The 11,287-nt window shown below is 37.7% G+C and overlaps 1 long non-coding RNA gene across 1 annotated transcript; it reads right to left on the minus strand.

Annotated features, from left to right (window-relative positions):
* Nucleotides 1–4,710: 4,710 nt before the first annotated feature.
* Nucleotides 4,711–9,946, minus strand: LOC132080512 (uncharacterized). Its single transcript, XR_009419574.1, has 3 exons — nt 9,879–9,946; nt 5,705–5,763; nt 4,711–5,168 (listed from the first exon to the last, which is right to left on the minus strand). It is a non-coding gene; the product is annotated as an uncharacterized LOC132080512 (long non-coding RNA).
* Nucleotides 9,947–11,287: the final 1,341 nt, after the last annotated feature.

An 11,287-nucleotide genomic window follows, 5' to 3' on the forward strand; every position in this document is an offset into this window, starting at 1 on the left:
CCAATGTGTCTTTCTGAGCCTTACTCCAGACAGATTTTCCTCAAGTTTTCTCTTACATGTTAGTTCTATTATTAAAAAGTCAATCCTACATAAGCTTTGTGCTACAGCTAAAACAAATGCTGCTGCTTTGACCTCCCAAACCTGATTAAATGACATAAAATATCTTTTTCCCTATAAGATACCAAATATATGACAGAAAACTGATCATAGCAACAATTCTAGCCTCCCCTCCTTTTTAATTTTTAAAATAAGTTTTTACCACACTCATTGTAGCTTTTCTTAGTCACAGTGTAAAGTTCACAGCTCCATTTTTCCTTACAGTAGAAATAAGCACATCTCTGCGCACTGAAGTCATATTAGGAAATTATAAACCCGGTTTTGGGTCTTTGCCAGAGTTTATGCAATTTAAGCTTTTACTCCACACAGAATAATCAAATGTATGCTATTTGGTAACATGGATGTGAACTGACAACTGACCTACTTCTGTCCCAGGAGCAGAAAATTTTAAAGGTGTTTTTACCTTCCACCGTGGAACACCAAAAATGGTTAAAGAAAGTAGAATATATTTTGGAAGCACAGTAAACACCAACTTGGTAATCTTTACTATCAAAGAGTGCTTTGTTGGCTCTTTAAGAAAGACAGAACAAGACATAAAGAGTGAATTCAGCAAGAGGGGAGTACCACCAATGTCTGCTGTGGTACACAGCGTGGACAGTCCTTCTACACTTTCAAAGACATGAAAAATGGGAATAGGAAATCTAAAACTAGAAGATATGCAGCAATAGTGAACAGACTTTTAAAAGAGACCGATACAGAGAGAGGAGAAACTATACAAATCCAGAAAACAAATGAAGACAGTCCTAGTCATTGACCATTATTGTTATATTGTATTCTGCAGTTCAAGAGAGCAAAGCCATGGACTGATTTGCTGCAAGTGATGGAAGTAACCAAGGACAGAAGTCTCACATGTAACTTAGGACTTTTAGTCTCATCAGGGAAAAAAGATGTGATTCCCTCAAACCAGAGAATAGAGCTTCAGGACAAACCAACTCCAAAGTTATTAAAAAATTAAAAAGCTTAACTTATAAGTAATGCAAAACAACTAAGATATTAGAATATTTGTAACAATAATGAATTTATTAAGTGATAGGGACAATTAGCGACTTTGGACTTGTCATAAACTTTATTTAAGCAATTGATTTCAAAATGACACTTTAGGAAATAGCATGCATTTTTACAAAATGCTTTTAATACTTCAGAATCCAGGATGCAGATCAGATTCATCAGCAGGGGATGTGATGGAACATTTGACTCTGCTACATTGGAGATTATCTGTGTTTAACATATCAAGGAAATTGTGCCAGGGATTAGCTATTATTCAAAGAAGTTCTTTATTTTCTCCATCTCTTTGTTAATACACACTTACACTTCTTTCACAGAACAATCTGCTTTATTTCAAGGTTTATTATGTGTTTTATTTGTAGTAGATGAATTAAGAAAAAACTAAAAAACATAAACCTCAAACCCCCTTGGTACTACATTGAAACCCACCACTTAAATAAGGTTGTCCAACAGTAATTTTTAAGAAATGGTAATATGTAAACAATTTTATTACTTGAGGTAATTTATTTTTTATTATGGTGCTGTATTATCACCTGATCCATGTGAAATGCAATATAGGAGCCAGAATTGTAATAATTAGTACTTCATATTTATTTTCCTTGCCTTGGTATACTTTAGATGGTATTTTGTGCAGTAGATTATATAAAAAGAGTGAAAAAATACTTTACAAATATATGTGTATATCGAACAGAGGTAACAGTGATTTTGCTGTCTTTACATATTCTGTTAGAACTTTGAAGTACCATTATGTTAAACAAAATGTATTACAATTCAGAGACTAAAATGCATTTTCAATTGATTTGCATTTCCAATTAAATTTATGGTCAGCAGAGACATAATGATATTATCCACAAAATTGTACCAGATATGATAATAACACCCAACTGCATCTGTGCTGTAAAAAGTATAACAATAGCGCACTATCACTGGTTCTAATTACCTCTTATCCTTTAGAGACTGGCAGGTGGCCAATGAAATGTGGATATAAAATCAGAATATAATCAGATAAAGGGAGATGAAACTGTTATTGGCTTTTAGTTATGTAAATTAAGAATTTTACTCAACAGGTTATTTAGTCATCCTGATGAGTGGAAACATTCATTTGGAAGACTAATTATACAGTACTTACAATGATTAGAACACCCAATTGTTTCTACTGCAAAAAGTATAAACTACATCTTGAATTATATTAAGTTAGTGGTGAGAATGAATTTTGTTTATTTCTTTTACAGGAAATCTCCAAAGGAAGCCTAGTACAGACAAAAGCAATTGGCCCAGTGGTGAACCTGTAAGAAATTCTCTCTCATCTAAATTGATTCTCTTTTGCTCTGCCTTTCAGACCTGCTTTGAGTCAATAGCTCGCACACAGATGTACTCAACTATTAGAAACAGTCTTTCAGATGAAGCACAAACGGAGGACCTGATCACTTGCAATCTCTTGAGATGGCAGTTCATCTGAAAGGACAGCAGTGTTTGCTGATATCCCTCCCACCAGGTTTCCTCAGCTACTGGGCTGAGCAAATAGCAGACCTATTTCCTTCACAAATATTTGAGTGAAGTATAAAACAAATTTTGACTTGTACTGTGCCCATGACCACATCACATTTACTTCATATAAATGTGGTTATTTCCTACCACCATTACCCAGTAAAATGACAATTTTCACCTGTGTTTTGCCAAAGAGGGAAAAGCTTTTATTATGCAAACTTCCTAAAAGGCTGTTACTTAACTCCATAAGCCACTTAAAATAGAATAACAGCATTTCAGGATTAGTTTATTGGATTAGTACCTCATAAACCGTGGCTGGTACAGGTGTGTAATCTACAGACCATCCATACAACAAGAGTAATTCACTAAGATAATTTGCATGACAAACGCCCAAAACCACTGTGCTAGTTCATGTTCATTTCAAAGGGGACTGATTTAAACTGCTGACATAAAAACCACGAACACAGATTGTGGGAGATGAGAGAGATAGGTGACTGCAGATAAGGAAAACAAGGAAACAAGCAGAGGGTTTTATCCTCCAAAGACATAATTGAGTCTATTAAAGTTACTGTGCAAATTTCCATTGATTTTTGCAAAAAAAAGTGCTACAAGACCATAAGTTGTACCATTAAAAAAAAATCTTAACGAAGGAAGACAATTTGTTACTATTAATTGCCTTGACTACAGCAAGCACAATTATCTCCTTCACAGTCCCACTGATGAGCACAAATTCTCATTACTTTTCACCTTTATAATTATACACCACCATAATGTTATTGTGCAATAATACACATGAATACAATTACTAAATTATTCTTTTTACTACATTAGTCTTTGTCTTATCAGAACTGCTTGAATCATAGAAACATAGAATACCCTGACTTGGAAGGGAACCACAACAATCATTGAATGCAGCTCCCGGTTCTGCACAGGAAAATTGAAAAAAAAAATGTGAATTAACACTTCACATTAAGCATTTTTTTCTTTTCTAATTTTACTCTTTTTGTACAGTAAATGAGTAGATTTCCAGACAGCTACTCTCTATTAAATACCTTACTTTCAAATTGAGGAATAATCTCAGCAAAGATGCGATAGAATACCTGTATATCAGGACTGTTTATTTCTTCTCTACCTTTTGTATAGGACCAAAGATGACAGGATTTGGAGTTCTCCCCTCCTAATTGTTTAGAAGAAAGAACACCCACTTCAGAGGTACAACACTACTGAAGTTCTCTTCATTATGGAAACATTCCCACCTGCTCACTCTGAGCTGAAATTGTTGATTACAAGGTAGATGCAGCAGGGTAACCTTAATCCCATGGCTGCAGCAACTACTGCAGGACACTTGAATGAATCATTGCTCAATTTTCAATAACTTCTTTTCTTGAAGGAAAAGGACAAGGAGTGTGACCTTCCTGAAGTCTTTGTTTATGAGGTGCTATGTATCAGATAAAGGGTCCAGAAGATGAACCTGGACTGGGGTCCTTGGGATGCCCTAAATTTGCAACCACAGTTGGCTGTGGCAGGCCCTTGTCTTTGACATCCTGCTATGAAATGTCAGGAGCTCCTGCATTTTAGGTGAATTACTACTGTCTTGTGCAGCCCAATATCTCCTGACTACCACTCAGGACACCTTCACAGTCACAGTCTGCCTTGCATCCCACTATCTTCCCACTTTTATTGTTTGATGACCAGAGATGGCCGAGAAACCAACACAGTACTGCTTTGTGGGACATTATGATCACTCCACCAGCTCATTAGCCACTGCATGCACAGAAGGGAGGAAGGGATGCACAGCAGAACTGTGTCAAAAAAGCCTGGGAAGCAGGGGGCTGGTGGGGGGTGGTGTTTGTCTTCTCCAGGGCAAGGCTTCATGTGAAGCTGACTTTGCAATAGGACTAAGGGGTGGAAATTGAACAGGCAGATTTTGACTTGATCAGTCTCCACACAAGGAGACCACTCTCAAAGTATTGGAGGAATAACCTTGAAGTCAGTAGATCAGCAGTGCTTATCTCTCCTCTGAGTTGAGCACCTTGATGCCACAAAAAGCCTTGCACATATCCTTCCTTTCCCCCATGAAAGCATTTAAAGAACGCGAAGCACATACCGGGATGGCAGTATAGAACATTTCCAGAGAAAGCCCCCAGTGTTGAGCGGAAAAGGAAGCACACTGAAGGATTGTCTCTGGATATATATGTACTGTGTTCCTTTGCCAGGTCCCAGCATGAAGAGCTTAGAAATGCATCAGTAATGCTCTCCTCCAACAGAGCAGGCCTAGGATCCAAGGAGTTCAAGCTGGCTGGCTTGGTAGCACGTTTCTCTCCAAAGTCTGTTGTAGATCTCTGCAAGGCCCACACAAAAAGTAGCTGTTCCAGGTCTCAGCAGCATGACCTTCATCTTCTTGACCTCTTGCCATTGTTCATTGGTCTTCTCGCAGTCACAAGATTAACAGATGAACAGATTTGTGGCACCCCCACCAAGTCCTCTGCCTCTGGAGAAACTCTGTTTGAAATTCTTTTGGAAGAATCAGCAGGAGATAAGGCTGGAGACAGGACAGGCTGCAAGGCCACAATACAAGTCGAAGTTTGATTCAGGAAGCAAAGACAGACACACCTACACTGTATCTTGGCAGCACTGCTGGTCCTTGGATGAAATTAAGTAGGGTTCAGGTATAGAGGGGGAGGAGGTCTCAGGAGAGGATGATCAGGGCCATTGCAGTCAATTAATAACCTCAGGGCCCTGACCAACAGAGGTTTAGCTTCAAAACCATAACACTGCTTTTAAAAAACCTAATGTAAATACAGCCGCTATGGAGATATACATACATATAAGGCCTCCTAGACTTAATCAATTATATTTATATGGGACTGGAGAAAAGAGAAAGAGGAAAGATGTGAATAACTCAAAGCTGCTTCTGTAGAATCATGTCATTTAATAATAATCCCATTGGACACAAAAAGCACAACATTTTTCTATTAAACTCACATTCTGCCTCCAAACAGTAACTTTAGGGGAAACAGGCTAAAACTGAATGTCAGAGATTTTCCAGATCAATGGCACAAGACATGCATTGGAATTGCATCCCTGAACTTACATGTTGCTCCTCACAGTAAGAAACAGGCCACCTGATTGCGAAGACTCCCTCTTTGTCTCCTGAAACAACAGAACGTAGTTTTGAAGCTGCCTAAAAATCATGCCCTTCTCAAATCAAATACACAAAGGACACAAACTGACAATTTTTTGCTATTCATTTCTTCCTTGTCAATTTAATCATTTTTTATGTAACAAGAAAGAAAATGGGAATTCAGTCTAAGAAACTATTTGATTTTTTAAATTAGAAGCTATTTAAATTATTAGAACTGGGTCTAAGTAAGATTTTGTTTCTGAACTCTCAAAATCTATGGGAAAGGCCAGATTAAGCTCTCATATTTTGAAGAGGTTTGTAGGTCTCTGAGAAGACAGAGGAAACAGTCTAATGTTATCATATCTAAATACTGCCATGTTTTGATAAAAATCAAGACCAAAATGTTGCAGTCCATGTTATGGCCATTCAGAAAGATTTTACCTGGGTCAACAAAACATGAAACATTTTTTGTAGCACAGGACAACATATTCTTTATCTGAACTACCGCCTATTTTAAAGACAACTTCTGCTCTTCCCCTTTCCCCAGCAAAATGGGTGCTTTGCTGACACCAAAAGGTAGAAATAAGAAAGGTACTGTGTGTCCCCGTGCAAGCACAGAAAACATTGAAGTGATTTGCAACCTGCTTTTTGCTTACACATTTGTTTGAATCTGTGTGAATTGTTTTCATATGTTTGATAGGTAAAAGCAAAGGAAAAAAAAGAATAAGCATTCAGTAGGTCAAGTATTGATATAAGAGTCTGAGCAAGCAACAGCAAAATTCACTGTGGTAATTTATCTGCATGGGTCAATGGCTATTGACTGCCTGAAAATAAAGGTTGATCACACTGATAGATTTCAATGCCATGGCTATGAACATATATTAATAAACACAGCATAGAAGTGATTTTTGACTCTGTTGGAAAGGACAGATAATCAATATCCTTGTGTCCTTGCTGAGGCTGAACTTCGTACTTGGATTATGTTAATGAAAGACTAAATAAAGTGCTGATGTTTTTATATCATTAAGATATGGAGCAAAATAATAAATTTAGTGGCTTTTGTTGGTTATTTAATGCTGAAATGAGTAAAAAACCCACTTAAACGATTAAAAAAAATCTCTTTTTCACCAGAATCCTCTCCTGTCCCAAATATTATTTCTACTATATTCTTGCTGCAAGAACAAATTCAGCCCTTAACACTGCAAACATACATGGACAAGTGGTTTGGACAATTTGTATAAGAGCCCAGAGGTCTGGACTGTTGTGGTTTTTTTTTTTCCAGACAGGTGGCCAAGCAATAGAAGTCCACTGGTGCCTGGATATATAATCCAGACAGCATTGTTTTGTAAGACATTTGAAGGTTCCTTTTGGAAAGAAGCAAAAGCACAGAATCCTGGCAACCTGACATTATCTGAATGCTGCCATCCCTTTGCAGTTATTTTCATTCTCCACCACTCTGCCTGGCATGTAGATTTGCACAGCTGAGCTGGATGAGGGAGTTAATCCAGCTGAAAACTAACCACTTCAGGAAAGGAATAGGATGCAAATGGAACTGTTCTCCACTCAGAGTGTGGTCTTTTAAAACATTGGGAATAGGATCAGGAAACTGAAATAGAGCTCAGCAGCATGGCCTAGAGCAATCATTAGCTGCATTGGATGCATCCTGAGATGCAAACTGCAAAGGAGTGAGCCTAAATATGTGTCTTATCATGTGTGACCTGTTCTGTGAAATGCCTGAGTTTCAATCACTCACCACAACGACTGGTACAAGTATTTTATTTCACTATTTCACTGCTCTACATGGTCATTTCAAGAAAAGCCTAAATTATTCAGGTATTTCATGAAATACCTCGCATTACTCTTCCAGCCGTACTATGAAACCAGTTATTGAGTGGAATGACTAACATTCCCATTCATTTAGAGAAGAGGTGCATTGTAATAAGTGTTAATTTTCTGAAATCAAACATAGAAGTGTTCGGGTCCAGTGGTGAGCATAAAAGACTGCACAGTGCTATAAATACATATAACAGATACAGTTTTACTTCTCTTTGTTAAATTAGCAATTCCAAACAAGCAGAAACCAGGTATTTTACATGTTATCTACCTATTATTTTCTGTATTTTCCTGTTAGGGATAAAAACTGCCACCAGTTCTCAAACAGCTTAGGTGATCAGCTTAACAATTAGTAAGATTGTTATTTTCATTTTTTCTATTTAAAAATAACTTTATTACAGAATAAGCAGTATAATTATGTATATCTTCTTATATCTATATCTCAAACCACAGGCTCCTAGATGATCCAGATAAACGAGGCTTTCAGAATTGTAATCTCAGTTCTATACCTACACATGAAAACACACAGATAATGGCAGGTGCTAAATCTTTGTCTCTCTTCAACCATTAGAAATGTGCACACACTTGGATAAGCCTGCATCTAGGTGGTATCCACATACTACCTGACAATAACCTGGCAGTTAATGTGCCCAAACTGCTATTCCTTGTGCTGGACAAGGCTTTTAAGCTCACATTATGTTCCCTCCTGGTTTTAGCCACTTTTTCTTTCACTGGACAAAAAGTTAGTATCTCCAAGGCACAGAAAAAATCCTTATAATAAGAAAAGATCTGCATGAGAAGCAGTATGAGACATGCAAAATCCTAGTTAATGTGATAAATCAGAGGCATATCAGTTAAACATTTATCTTTGATTATTTTATTCTCCCCTCATCTCTCTATTTGAAAGCTTTTAGCTTCTTTTCTTTCCCCTCTGAATTGAGTCCCTGCACCAATTGTCTTTCCAGTGGCCCTATCAGTACATGAGTTTTATTTCAGTGTCTTAAAAGAAAAGGTGATTTCTAATAACTAATCCACATCCCCCTTTCCTTCCAAAATCAATTGAATTTTTACTAAACAATAAACCTGGGTACTATCACTTGAATGCAACAGGACAAAATATTTTTTCTGCTGTAATATTTTCTGTGTTAAATTTAGTTGAATTTGACCAGTCAGCTCAGTTTAAAATCAAGAATTCAGATTTTCCAAATATTTCTTCACTTTTCTTTTTCAATGGAACTAGAAGAAAAATTTGAACAGATTTTATTACTAGTTTACTTTGTTTCTGAAAGGAACATAGTAGTCTCAAAAAAACTTTCTCCTGCACAAGCAGTGATTTCTGCTTTCAAATTAACATTTTAATGCTTGACACTTCGTAAATATTTCCTCTACAGCAGGAAGGTAAGAAGTTTTGCAAAAATCTATATTGCATGTGAGATCCAAAGTCTTTAACTTCTTAGCATAAACCTGCTAAGTTAGATATAAGTCTTTGCTTAGAGACATAAACAAAATCTTTACTGTCCATCTTTGCAGTTACCTGAATTTTAAAAATCAATGTTTATGTAGATGCCCCTTAATTTTTGCTGCTTCTTGCTTCAATTAAATGACTGTAGATATTGTAAAATGCACGTGAAAGCCTGTACATATACACAAATTCCCTTGTACTTCATCATTTCCATCATCCACAATAGCTAATGCTGAAGAAGCACAAGAGAATTCTTAGTTTTCTGACCAGCATTCCCAGCCACTCATGCATGAAAAGGAGATTTCTTATCAGCTAAACACTTATATCTCCACCTTCCCATCCATCTGCTGAATGGGAAAAGAGCTCAAATTAAGTGAACCACTGACTTTCACTGTAAATAAAAAGGTTTAGCTGTCTTATAATATGTTTTCCCATCCTTCCCCTCTTCTGCTGCTTCTCATATATTTCCAAAGCATTTTTGTGAAAACCAAAAGACCTTTCAAGTATTTTCTTTTTGAAATAGCCCAAACCACTTTTGAGCTCTAATGGTAGTCTGGGTGTTGCACTGGGTTCCTGGGCATCACTGTAAGCGAGTACATAGATTTCTTTCAATGAAATATAACTGCAGCCTCAAATCAGTATGAAATGAAACAGTATCAAACAGCATAAAATCAGATCAAAGAAAACTTCTACTCACTTATCCCAGTGATAGAATTTAGGCATCAGTCACAGTAAACCATCAAGGAAAATTGGAGTATAAAAACTGGCTACTGATCTGCCAGTCACTTAGTGTTGTCATCTCATTGCAGGGGTTCCATACTGTTGTCTCCTATCACAAAAGTTTCATACCTTCTTGGTGTTTCTTATAGGCATCCTCCTCAGAGCACTGACTGTTTCTTCTTCACAAAGCAGCCACCTGACTCCAGTTCCCTCCTCAAGCAGCCACTCCACTCTTGTATAGCACTCTTCTTCTCATTGGTTACAGCTGTGGCCTGGTAAAGTCAGGCCTGTTCCTAATCTTTGATAATTGGCCCAGCAGCAACTCCTTAAGGGTAAGATTACTTTCTACACTATCTTTATTTTCTTATAGTCTATCCCCCTACAGCTTAGGTCAGGCAGCTGAGTTTAAATCACTCTGGACCTGTCCTGGCCCACATTAATGGCTCTCCCTCCCATGGGGGTGGTGTTTTGGAGATCACTCAGCTCTTATGCTGGTACAGCATCAGGTCCCTGTTACAGCACATAGCCAGACTCCAGGGTACCTTGGTTTAAGAGAAAGTTGCCTTTGTGTTCTCTCCATAAATCAAGTGCTCAAAGTTGCAGTGATTTGTGTATAGTTTTAATTCTAGAGCATTCTGTGCAGTGCAGAAATTCACAAGGTTGTTGCTCCACTTCTGTTTTTGAGGCAAACCTATAGTAGGAGTCCCATTAAAATATTTGTATTGCATTTGGATATCTGTATATAGGCCCTGCCCTGATATGCCCTGGTTGTTTTTGATGGGCTGCAGCTGTGATGTCCTTAATTGGGCTGCAGCTATAGCTAGTGAAAATAACTGGGATAAAAGGGGGTGGGCTTGGCCAGTCAGGGAGAGCCTGGAAGGAGCCCTGACTAAGAAGCAGTACAAGAAGAAGTCTGTGCTGTGAAGAACTGTCCCCAAGAAATATCACTGAGAAGGTTCAAGACTTTGGAAATATGATTGCAACAGTATGGGACTCTAGAAATCTGATAACAACAATTGGTCACCCTGATGTGATGGAGGTATGCAGCCTGAAGAGCTGTGGAAGATAGGTGTGGCAGCCTGAGAGCTGCGGAGGTTAAGACAGCCAAGAGCTGTGAAAAAATGCGGCCTTTGAGTCAAGGAGCTGGGACAGCCAGGAGCTGTGAGAAATATGGCCTGAATCAAGAAGCTGTGGGGAAACATGGCCTTCGAGTCATGGTAAATATATGTGTTGTGCAGCTAAGAGCTGTGGTAGAATATATGTAGTGTATTGTGTCCATCTAAATATGTTTCTGTAAAAAGGGGGAAAAATATACTAGGAGTCCTAGTTGTATTGTATTGTACAGTTGAGAGCTGGGAAAATATATGTATTATACATAATTGTAAGTGAAATATGTAAAACCTGTCTCTGTAAGAAAAAGGGGGGATATAGTAGAAGTCCTAGTAAAATATTTGTATTGCATTTGAATATCTGTATATAGGCCTTGCCCTGATAAGCCCTGGTTGTTTTTGATGGGCTGCAGCTGCGATGTCCTTAAT

This window comes from Ammospiza nelsoni, chromosome 1 (genome assembly GCF_027579445.1).
Source record: "Ammospiza nelsoni isolate bAmmNel1 chromosome 1, bAmmNel1.pri, whole genome shotgun sequence".
NCBI lineage: Eukaryota > Metazoa > Chordata > Aves > Passeriformes > Passerellidae > Ammospiza > Ammospiza nelsoni.